Below are 12474 nucleotides of genomic sequence, written 5' to 3'. Positions count from 1 at the left end.
TTAGAGAACTGAATAAGTGGGTTTACATCTTGAGAGAATTAATAAAATAAATCCTGTGTTACTTTAGAAGCCCCATAATACTGCTGGATAAGGAGGTTCTAGGCCTGCCCTGGCCAGGTAGTTCAGTTGGTTGGGATGTTGTCCTGATATGCCAAGAATGCGTGTTCGATCCTCTATCAGGATACATACAAGAATCAACTAATAAATGTATACATGAGTAGAAAAACAAATCTCTCTCAAATCGGAAAAAAAAATATTCTGTCTGAGTGACTACTATAGCCAGTTCATACTCTAGCATCTGGGGAATTTGAATGCTCAGTTCAAATTTCAATGTCTTCTCTCCCAAAACCATGTAAGGAATTGCTAATAAATGTTTTGGTAAGGTTTTAACACAAGTAGCCTTTATAAAACACTAGCTCTCCCAAAAAGCCTCTCCTCATTTTAATAAGTATAAATTTGAAATAATCTGAAACAGCCCTATCTATTTAATGTGTAGTTAGGGGTCATAGTCCTGAGGTTTGATTCCTCTGTGGGCCAGTTCTTTCCCTCTCATTCCTTGTAGTATAAAGTCCCAGTCTCTGCTGCTTTTGTTTTTCCTCCAGATTCTCTTCATGTTGCTTCCCCACAGTGATGAATATCGAAATAGTCCTACCTTCATAAATCCTAGAGACTTGGTGGCAGGGGGATAGTAAACAGAATAATGACAGATATAAAGATTTCATAGCAGATTCTAAACTTCCGTAATTATACATATGAGTAGTGTGAGAGGGAATGATATTTAAGCCTAAAGGATTGGGAGGGGGTTGTTTTGTTTGTTCATTTGTTTATTTATTTATGCTTTATTTCAGAAATCAATACAAAATTGGGAGGTGTTTCCCTAGGTGTGGGGAAAGGATTAGGACAAGGAATTCTCTGTGGCTAGGCCTGAAGTGGTCATGAAACTCCCTGGTCCTTGTGATAGGGAATCCCAGCAAATGCAGGACCTTATGCCAGAGCCCACCTACCAAGGGGAACCCAGGCTAGGAGTCATTCCCTGGGAAGGGACAGTCAGGCAACAGCATAGCCAAAGGCAAACCACAAGTTCAAGTCCTAAGTACCAGAAACCCACTTTTTTCCCTTCCTGGGACCCAGAACAGCTTAAGAAGATGCCCTGTGAAAAGAACCTCTCAGACCTTGGTGAGAAGGAAGGCCCAGTATCCTGCTCTCTGGAGGACACTAAGTCCTGGAGCCTGTCAGGTGGTAATACACCAATGGGAGCATGGAAGCCTCAGCAAGTCTGCACCCCACAGCAGATTTTCCCACCCCTGACAAGGTCTGCAGTCACCATATGGTCCTTTGTGTTTCTTTAGTGGATGAGTGGGTAGGGAGAATCTGCTGATGCCATTGGTGAGACACTGGAAGCTGCCATAAAGTGGTGATGACAGACCACTTGCCCTTCTCCACCAGCAGCTGGAGCTGCTCCTTGGTCATGCTCATGTGGAACCTTTCCTTGAGGTTATGGATGGAGCTACAGCCATGGAAGCAAGGAATCAGGAACTCGCTGGTTGATCATGATCTGCACCAGCTTGTCCATGTGTTTCCAAGCAGCAATCAGTATGTCACCATTCAGGCCACCTATGGCATTGACAAACTCTGTGGTCAGCTCTGTGGCTGGCATCTCAAATTCCAGGCTTCAGAGCAAGCTGGACAGGATGAAGAGAGTCAATATGAATCATGTGGCCTTCAGTGTCCAAAAGGATGTTCCCATTGTGTCTCCTTGTCTTGCAGCAGGTAGACAGCTCAACTTTGCATGAAATTTCTCTAGGCAATGAGGAATACCTCAGTGGTATAACTGCCACACTCCTGTAGGAGGTGATCGAGGAGGGCTGTGACTTTCTTCTGGTGAAGGGACAAAGCATTGACCACGGGTTGAGCCATGCCATGGTCCACCAAAACCACAAGAATCTTGTATGTCTTGATCCATAAGGCACTTGCTCCTGTTCCCAAATGGACTGCAGCCACTTCAACACCTGGGAAGCCTGCTAGAAAATCATCCCCATGTTGACAGTAATTGACAGGAGCTGCCACTTTGGTAGATGTCCATAGAAGGAGCCCTCTCTAATCACCTCACTTAATCCTGCCAGAGCTCTGAGACAGCAACTGCAGAAAAGTCTTCTGGGTCTCATTTGTAGGCTGTGGGGGCTTTGAGCCAGCTGCTCTGAAGGGTGCTGTCAGTTGTTTCCTGCTGCGAAGAACATAGGCTCCTTACTCTATTAGAAGGTGATGCTGTCCATAGAAAACCAACAGAGTTGTTGGTGTGCACTTCAGGGAGCTCCTCCAGCAGCTCACCTATATTGTCCACTGACCAGGCATCATTCTTGTCATAGCTGGGCACGGTGTTGAAGCTGCCTGCCTCCTGTTCATGGCTGATCCTGCATTCAGGCAGGGTTTCTAGACTGTGTACTCCAGATTCAGTTCTCAGGAATCTGGACGGGGACGGTGGTGGTGTAGAAATTTTCGCATTCAAGGACTTCCCCGTAGATCGGGTTGGGAGCCTTGTTCTCGGACTTGACAACAGCCTGGGTGTGGGGCACACAGACCACATGATGGTCAAATATGGCAGTGGGCAGCCAGACTTAGGCAGGGAGCTTATGGTTGAGCAGAGAGAGCTCTGAGATCAACTGCTGTGTTGTCTACTCTTGGTGGGGCCAGACACATTGGCTCACCACATGCTGATCACCATCAGGGACTTATTGAGAATTCTCAATCAGGAGCCGATCTGAAAAGCTTACCCTCATTCTCCACTTTGGAGTTGCTGGTTGTTCATTTCAGGTTGTTGCTGAAACTTATACTGGAGGTGGCATTTGACTTAGGGTGCTGGTGAGTCCTTTTAAAGGGAGGCAGCCCTATGCCTGGGATGGGCTCAAGGAAGAGAGCTCCTTGGTGAGCTGGCTTCAGCTCATCTGGGAGGATTGGCTTCTATAGCATGGTCCCACAGGAAGTATTGGAGGATGTCGTTGAGTGGAAATGCACTTGGCTGAAGAGGAGGCTTCAAACAACCGGACACTAGAGGGAAATGTTAATGTGCTAGCAGCAACAGTGGACTGTGTAGGGCTTGATGGCATCACCCACATCCTCATCCATATGGATGTACATGTTAAGTGGCTGGTGCAGAAAGTCCACATGCTTTCAACAACACTAATCATCAGAGAAGTGCAAATTAAAACCAAAATGAGATATCACCTCACATCTGTCAGAATGGCTATCAGCAATAAATCCACAAACAGTGTCGGCAAGGGTGTGGAGAAAAGAGAACCCTCGTGTGCTGTCGCAAGAATGTAGACTGGTGCAGCCACTATGAAAAACAGTGTGGAGGGTCCTGAAAAAATTTAAGATGGAACTACCATTTAACACAGCAGTTCCACTTCTGGGAATATATCTGAAGAAACGCAGCACACAAATTCGAAATAGTATATTCACCCCTATGTTCATTACAGCGTTACTTACAATAGCCAAGATATGGAAACAACCCAGGTATGCATCAACTGACGAGTGAATAAAGAACAGGTGAGGCCTGGCCAGGTTGCTTGGTTAGAGCGTCCCCTACACCAAGAGGCTTTGGGTTCAATCCCTGGTCAGAGCACAATACCTAGGTTGTGGGTTCGATCCCCAGTCAGGGCACCACACCTAGGCTGTGGTCGGGGCATGTACAAGAGGCAACTGGTTCGTGTTTCTCTCCCCTCTTCCTCTCTCTCTGAAAGCAGTAAGCATATTGGTGAGGATTAAAAAAGGAATAGGTGGTACATATACACAACAGAATACTACTTGGTTGTAAAAGAATGAAATCTTACCATTTGTGACAGCATGGATGGCCTATAGGGTATTATACTCAGTGGAATAAGCAGTCAGAAAATGACAAATACCATGTGATTTTACTTAATATGTGTACAAAATAAATAACTTTGAAACACTCATAACTTAAGAGACTGGACTGGTGGTTGCCAGAGGGGAGGGCTTTGGGGATTGAGTACAGATTGGTACAGATATCCTTGCTATAGTCACAAGGATATAAAGCACAGCATAGGGAATATATGCAATGATATTGCAGTAAGGATGTATGTACCAGGTGGGTACAGGAAATATTGGGAAGAACACTTTGTAAAGTATATGACTGTTTAACCACTATGTTGTACACCTGAAACCAATACACAATGATTGAAAGTAAACTAATAGAAAAAAAAAAGTTAGAATCCTGCTCAACTTCAGTCAAGATGTCAGCAGATGGCTTGCCACTTTGCACAATTTTGCACTCAAAATTACAACTAAAATATAGACAACTATCACTCAGAACCATCAGAAATTTAGTTCAATAGAAGTCTGACACCTACAGAATTAAAGAAACCACATCCATCCAGACTGGTGGTACGGGCACAGACAGAATGGGCTGGTCTGCATCCACCTGTGGTGGATAAAAATGCAGGAGGGATATCAGGAAGGAGGAGAGTCCCAGGCCCCCCAGTCCAGGGTTCCAGTGCCAGGAAGGTAAGTCTCCATTTGCTGCAGTGGGGACTGAATCGGTGGAATAAAACTGCTGGAGTCCCAAGCAATTACTCTTAAAGAACCCACACACAGACTTACTCCCTCAGAGCTCCAGGACCAGAGTAGCAGCTTGAAAGGCATCAGTGACATACAGAGAGGTACTGAAGTGTCTGACATCAAGGTGAGAGCTGGGGGACAGCTTTCACCCAGACAGAAAGGCAGGCAGAGGCCACTGCCCCTTTTCTGAACCCTCCCCCCACAGAGCCACAGAGCCAGCAAGTGGGTGCCATATCTGAGATTCCATCAACCTGGCTAACACTGTTTGACCTGCCTGGGAGATCCCCAGAGACTCATCCCAGTCAACTTACAGGCCCAATTATTATGTTAATAATTAACAGAGATTTTCCATGTAAATGGCTGGTCTCAGCTCAAGCTTCACAGTGTCCTAAATCCTTTCAAATAAGCAACAGCTGATCTCAGTCCCTAGCCCCAGTACTTCCTTCTAATAGGCCCCAGGCTTGGCACTAGCAGCAGCCAGCCTAGATTCAGAGTTTGACTCTGCCTGGAAATCTCTAACCTCACCAAAAGTAACAGCGATCTGCAGATTGCTTAAGAGCTCATTCAGGATGCCCAGACAGAACACAGGTAGTGGCTTACCTTGGCTTGCACTATCCACTGGACAGCTACAGATGATATCAGAACACCACCACCCGGCTCCTGCACAGTTGATCCTCCACAAAAAGCAGAGGTTGGTTGTCAGTGGTCACAACCAGTCCTTACAACTGACTAGGCTGGGTAAACCCCTCCCTTTGACCTGCCAACAACAATCAAGGGTCAACTACAAGAGGAGAGTGTACTCAGCCCACACAAAGGGCACACCTTGAATACCCAGCTTAGGTGATAGGGAAGGATGTGCCATTGGACCCTATAGGACACCTACTACATTAGGCTATGCTACCAAGACACGAAGTCATAGCAGCTTTAGCTAATACACAGAAACAAATACAGGGAGGATGCCAAAATGAGGAGACAAAGAAACATGGCCCAAATGAAGGAACAGATCAAAACTTCAGAAAAAGGACTAAACAAAATGGAGATAAGAAATCTATCAGATGCAAAGTTCAAAACACTGATTATAAGGATGCTCAAAGAAAGAGCTCTGGCTGGTGTGGCTAAGTGGACTGAGTGCCAGCCTGCAAATTAAAAGGTTCCTAGCTTGATTCCCAGTCAGGACACATCCCTGATTTGTGGGTGAGAGGCAACCGATCAATGTATCTCTCACACATGGATGTTTCTTCCCCCCTCTTTTTCCCTCCCTTCCCACCTTTCCAAAAATAAATAAATAAAATCTTTTTTTAAAAAAGGATGTTCAAGGTTAAAGAAATATTAAGAATCCTCCCTGTTTATGCCCAAGCTGTGACATTTTATTGCTAAGAATGAAATATAGGTGTGCTCTCTCCTGGAGAGACCTATCCCCTCTCCACGGAAGACTGAGCACCATTTTTAACTCAGTACCTGTAAACACTGATTGTTTCCTTGTGGAAGAACTGGCTATTCCTCCGGAGAAAATGGTTAGTCAACTGAGTCATGAAAGGCCCTTGGCGCGTAGCCACTTTTGTCTAAAATATGTTTAAGCAGAGGCCCCAAAGTGAAAATTTGGAATCCCACCCAAGGGAAGGATGCTTCGTTCAGAACTGTTCCCAGACAAACCCTGAATACAGCTGCCTCCGGGATTCCCCAGTATCTGTGTTCGGGTGTTGGTGTTTTTCCCATCTGGTGATGTATGTTCTTAATTCTTGCTTTCTCTTTGCTCTTGCTCAATAAATTGCTTAACTATTCACCTTTGACTTAGGGTTTTTATTGTCTGTGAATCCAAACCTCCAAATTAAGTGGCCATGATCTCATACCTGCTCCTTAACCGCACAGTATTTCATGAGAACCTCAACAACATAAAAAAGACCCAGCCCTGGCTGGTGTGGCTCAGTATATTGAGTGCTGGTCTGTGAACCAAAGGGTCACTGATTCAATTCCAAGTTAGAGCACATGCTTAGGTTGCAGGCCAGGTCCCCAGTAAGGGGTGCATGAGAGGCAGCCACACATTGATGTTTCCCTCTCTCCTTCCCTTCCCCTCTCTCTAAAAATAAATAAATAAATAATATATTTAAATAAAAAGATCCAGTCAGAAATGAAGGATACACTCATTGAAATAAAGAACGATTTACAGGGAAACAACAGTAGAGTGGATGAAGCCAAGAATCAAATCAATGATTTGGAACATAAGGAAGCAAAAAACAACCAATCAGAACAACAAGGAGAAAAAGAATCCAAAAAAAAAAATGAGGAGAGTATAAGCAGCCTCTGGGACAACTTCAAGATGTCCAACATTCACATCATAAGGGGTGCCAGAAGGAGGAGAGAAAGAACAAGAAATTGGAAATCTATTTGAAAAAATAATGAAAAAACCTTCCCTAATTGGTAAAGGAAATAGACATGCAAGTCCAGGAAGCACAGAGAGTCCCACACAAGATGGATGCAAAGAGGCCCACGGCAAGACACATCATAATTAAAATGCCAAAGTTAAAGAGAGAATCTTAAAAGCAGCAGGAAAAAAGCAGAGAGTTGCCTACTGGGGAGATCCCATAAGACTGTCAGCTGATCTCTCAGAAGAAACTTTGTGGGCTAAGATTCCAGATTTCCAAGAAATATGCACAGTGATGAAAGACAAGGACCCACAGCCAAGATTGCTCTATCCAGCAAAGCTATCATTTAGAATCAAAGGGCAGATATAGAGCTTCCCAGACAGGAAAAAACTAGAGTTTATCATTACCAAGCCATTATTATATGAAATGTTAAAGGGACTTATTTAAGAAAAAGATCAAAACTATGAAATGGCAATTAATATATATCTACCAACAATTGGATCTAAAAAACAAGCTAAGCAAACAAGAACAGAGATAGAATAGCAGAGAGTGTTTTAATGGTTGCCAGATGGGAGGGAGGTCTTAGGAAATATATCAAGAGTTGAGGGGATTAAGAAGTATAAATAGGTAGTTACAGAATAGCCATGGGGATGTACAGTACAGTATAGGAAATGGAATAACCAAAGAACTTAAATGCATGACCCATGGACATGAACAATGGTGTGGGGATTGCCTGACGGAGTGGGGTTGCTGGGTGGATGGGGGAAAAAAAGGAAAAATCAGGACAACTGTAATAACATAATCAATAAAACATAATTAAAAAGGAAAAAGAAAAAAATGTCCACATTCTAATTGTGAAAGCAGAAGAGCCTGTTGCCGATGAAGGCTTACAGTCTAGGCTCCTTGGGGTAATACAGGTATGAAATAGCCATGGACATGTCAGAGTTTTGACTGAGTCTCAGCAGCCAATATTGACTGCTGTTCTGCTGCCTTCCTGCTCCCTTGGCTGTGCCAGAGGCCACAGTGGCCCCCATCTCTCTTCCTCTTCTCTTCTCTGGGCAGATGGGTCATTCAGGCAGCAGGTCTCACTGTTCACACCATCCACATTGACCAGCTCCAGTGGGGTGCCTCCGCTGGAGACAGCCATGACTCCATGCAAAAGTTTGACCATTTTTAGCACCTCCTAGCAAGACTTTTGGGTCACCTCAGGGTCAATGACCTATAGGTTTCCAACCCACTCCAAGATGTCACTTAGCAAGGAGACCCCATTATCCCTGGTGGGCCAGGAATGGGCTCAGAAGTTGGCTTCAAGGGGTAGGCTCCACTACTGTATCTCCTATGGTCACAACAGACTTTGAACTTTCAGACTCCAGGGGACTCCTGTGGAGCAGATACTGGTGTTTGGGGTAGGGCTACTGACACTTCCGAGTTCCACTGACTGCCTGTACTTCCCTGAGGGCAGCTGCAGGGGCAGCCCCTAAAAGGTAATTTTATTTTTTTTATTTTTTAAAAGATTTTGTTCATTTATTTTTAGAGAGAGGGGAAGGAAGGAGAAAGAGGGAGAGAAACATTAGTGTGTGAAGAGAAACATCAACTGGTTGCCTCTTACACGCCCTCAGCTAGGGACCTGGCCCACAACCTATGCATGTACTCTGACTAGGAATCAAACCAGTGACCTTTTGGTTCACAGGCTGACACATTCAATCCACTGAGCCACACCAGCCAGGGCTAAAAGATCATTTTGATTACTGTGTCACCTGTTTGGCTTTTACACCACTGGAGTAGGTAGGAGGGATTTATTTGAGAGTTCCCATATGTAGATACATAACCACATTTAAATCTGCTTCTTTAATTACCAAAATCTAAAGGATTTACTATAACTAGCTGAAAAGGACCACATCATTAATCATGGGCTCTTAACATATAAGAGGAAGGCAAAATGATTAAAATGGTTTCTGTTCTGAGGGTCATGGAAGGAGCCTGAGGAAGGAACATAGGTTCACAACTATCTACAAGGGTATCTATAAGTGTTGTAATGGTCTTCGTGCCACAAACACTTACTGATCAGGTACTATATACTAACCATTGTGTCAGATACTAAAGGTAAAGCAGTGAACAAGAGAGACAGAATTGGAGCTGGGAGAAACTGGAGGTAAGGGTACAACTATACTGTATAACTTAATGAGGATTTTTAATTAGGGCTGTAGCAGTAGAAATGGGAAGAGATGAATTTTGATAGTCCCATTCCTTTTTTTAACAAAAAAATTTTTAATTTACTTTTTAATATTAGATAGAGGGGACAGTGACTAGAGGTGAAAGAGAAAGAAAATATCAATTTGTGCCCTGACTGGGGTAGTTCAGTTGGTTGGGTGTCATCCTACAAAGTGAAAGTTTGCCAGTTTGATTCCTGGTCAGGGCACATGGCTGGGTTATAGGTTTGTTTGGTCCTGGTTGGAATGCATATGAGAGGCAACCAATCAATGTTTCTCTTTCATATAGATGTTTTTCTCCCCTTTCCCCCTCTCTTCCCCTCTCTCTAAAAATAAATAAATAAAACCTTTAAAAAATTATTTTGTTGTTCACTGATTTATGCATTCATTGGTTGCTTCTTGTATGTTCCCTGGCTGGGAATCAAACTCACAACTATGGGGCATCAGGATGATAGGACTACGCTCTAACCAACTTGGCCAGGGAGAGTTCACAATCTTGAGGTGTAGTTAACTAATTTGGTGAGGGGCAATAAGAACTCTTGGAAGGCCTGTTTTACAAATTTGAGTGATGGTGCCACTCATAGGAAAATGAGTTAGCAAGAAAGAGGTGCTTGACGCACAGTGGAGAAGGTACTGCATTTGACACTGGTCCTGTTAAATCTCAGGCATTACTGGACAGAATAGGCCTAGAACTCTGAAAAGAAAGACAAGAGGAATGATTAAGGAAGGCAGATGTGAAGTCATCTAATAGCTGAAGTTGCAGGAGCAGGGACATTTAGAGGAAAAGAGGAGAGTGATTTTTTATTATTAAAAATTCCATGGAATCTAATGAACAAGCTAAGTTACAAGCAAAATGGAGATAGATTCGTAAGTAGAGAGCAGGCTGACAGCTCTTGAGGGGGAGGTTGTTAGGGGGCGGAGAGATCAAGCAAAACAGAAAAAGAGCTCATGGACATGGACAGACAGAGTAGAGACTGTGTGGGAGACAGGGGTGGGTGGAGGTGGCAGAGGGAAGTGAGGATAAGTGGTAATGGAAAAATACAATAAAAAAGGAATTATTAAAAAGAAAATTTTAAACATTTATGAAAGAGCAGTATGATTAATAATGTTCATAAACTTACCACTCCACTTCAGCAATTATCAATTCATGACCACTCTACATCTGTATATTCATTTATACCAACTCCAAATATTTTTTAATGAAATATCAGATGTCATGTCATTTCATCTATAACTAAATATTTTGGAATGTATAAATATACACACACAACCACAATAAAGACTTAAACATATTTTTTAATCCTCACCCAAGGACATTTTTTCTTTTCTTTTTTAAATTACTTTTTATTGATTATGCTATTACTGTTGTCCTGATTTTTCCCCTTTTGCCCCCCTCCACCCAGCAACCCCACTCCCTCAGGCAATCCCCACACCATTGTTCACATCCATGGATCATGCCTATAAATTCTTTGGCTACTCCATTACATCCTCATGATTATTCTGTAACTACCTATTTGTACTTTTTAATCCTCTCACCTCTTCATCCATTCTCTCCCTCCCTGCTCCCATCTGGCAACCATCTGGTAACTAACATCTTTTGCTGCTTTTAAGAGTCTCTCTTTATCTTCAACTTTTGGCCTTTTATTTTAGTTTATTTTTAAAGAATTTATTTATTTATTTTTAGAGAGAGGGAAAGGGAAGGAGACAAAGAGGGACAGAAGCATTGTTGTGTGAAATATCGGTTGCCTCTCACACACCCCCAACTGGGAACCTGGCCAGCACCCAGGAATGTCACCTGACTGGGGAATCAAACCAGTGACCTTTCAGGTCACAGGCGGGCACTCAATCCATTGAGCCACACCAGCCAGGTCATGGCCTTTTATTTATGATGTGTCTTGGAGTGGGCCTCTTTGCATCCATCATCATTAGGATTCTCTGTGCTTCCTGGACTTGCATGTCTATTTCCTTCACCAAATTAGGGAATTTTTCTTTCTCTATTTTTTCAAATAGATTTTCAATTTCTTGTTCTTTCTCTTCTCTTTTTGGCACCCCTATCATGTGAATGTTGGACAAGTTATTATTTTTGTGGTAACAAGAACCTGTTATCATAGGTAGTTAGGTAATTATTAATAACAAAGAGAAACAAAAAGTATTAGACACTGAGTTTAATAAACCAGGGAGCATAACCCTCTTTGCTTCACCAGGAAGCCACAGCTTTACACTCCAGGGGATTACAGTATTTATTCTGCCTTTCAGTACCTGATTGTCAGGGGGCACATGGGGAGGTGCTTGACCTGTCAGTCAAACTAGGGGATGAACCCATCAAAAAGCCCACAGAACCTTGAGAAGTTGACTGGTTCTTTAAAAAAAGATGAACCTTGTTCATCTCGAACCCAAGCTAATATAATCCCAGGGGAACAAAGAAGTATGCGCTCTCACTCTCTCTCACCCATAATCACCCCATGTACTCACACATTCTCTCTCCACAACCATGTGGCCTTAGCAGCTGCGTGGCCAGCAGCCACACACACTCTGCTACTGGAGCAGTGGGAACAAGCTAAACTCCTTGGTTGGGGACTGAGACCACTTAGCAGCCACCTGTGGACTCCAAAGGACTGACCTTTAGTATGAAGCAGAAACTCTGGACACTGGCATTTGCTTTGGTCTTGCTGAGGACAGAGTTAGACTTCTTTTTATTAAAGATTTTATTTATTTTTAGAGAGGGAAGGGAAGGAGATAGAGAGAGAGAGAAACATCAGTGTGTGATTGTTGGGGGTCATGGCCTGCAACCCAGGCATGTACCCTGACTGGAATCGAAGCTGCGACACTTTGGTTCGCAGCCCTCGCTCAATCCACTGAGCTACGCCAGCCAGGCAGAGTTAGACTTTCCATGATGAGACAGACAGAGATGGGACTTTGGAAACCCAGGAGGCAGCTTCTATTTCTTCTCAAATAAATTACCTTGCCACACCACAATCTCTCATGTGTGGGTACTTGGAATGCTTTTCTTGTGATCCCATGGAAGAGTCTGATTTCTACCAACAACAAATCAACCAATTAATGCATAAATAAGTGGAAAACAAATTGATTTTTCTCATTCTCTCGCTCTCTCTCAAATCAGTAAGTTAAAAATTTAAAATACCCATTGAAAAGAGGACAAACTTTTAAGGCAGTTAAAGATTCTACTCTCATCTCTATAATACTGTGGCCTTAGGCAAGTCAGTTAACCCCTGTAACTCTTAGTTTCCTTATACATATGTGAAGTAGATACAAAAGTAACTTATGAGGATGTTCTGAAAATTGGGAAATAACTCTTCCCTAGAGGG

The 12474-nt window shown here is 43.2% G+C and overlaps 1 pseudogene; it reads right to left on the bottom strand.

Moving 5' to 3' along the window:
- Positions 1-845: 845 nt before the first annotated feature.
- On the bottom strand, positions 846-11427 carry LOC123825160 (annotated as a pseudogene).
- Between the last annotated feature and the right edge of the window lie 1047 nt (positions 11428-12474).

The sequence above is a fragment of the Phyllostomus hastatus genome, unplaced genomic scaffold (genome assembly GCF_019186645.2).
Source record: "Phyllostomus hastatus isolate PE091 unplaced genomic scaffold, TTU_PhHast_1.1 phas_contig_62, whole genome shotgun sequence".
NCBI lineage: Eukaryota > Metazoa > Chordata > Mammalia > Chiroptera > Phyllostomidae > Phyllostomus > Phyllostomus hastatus.
This window is presented reverse-complemented; position numbering and strand designations above follow the sequence as displayed.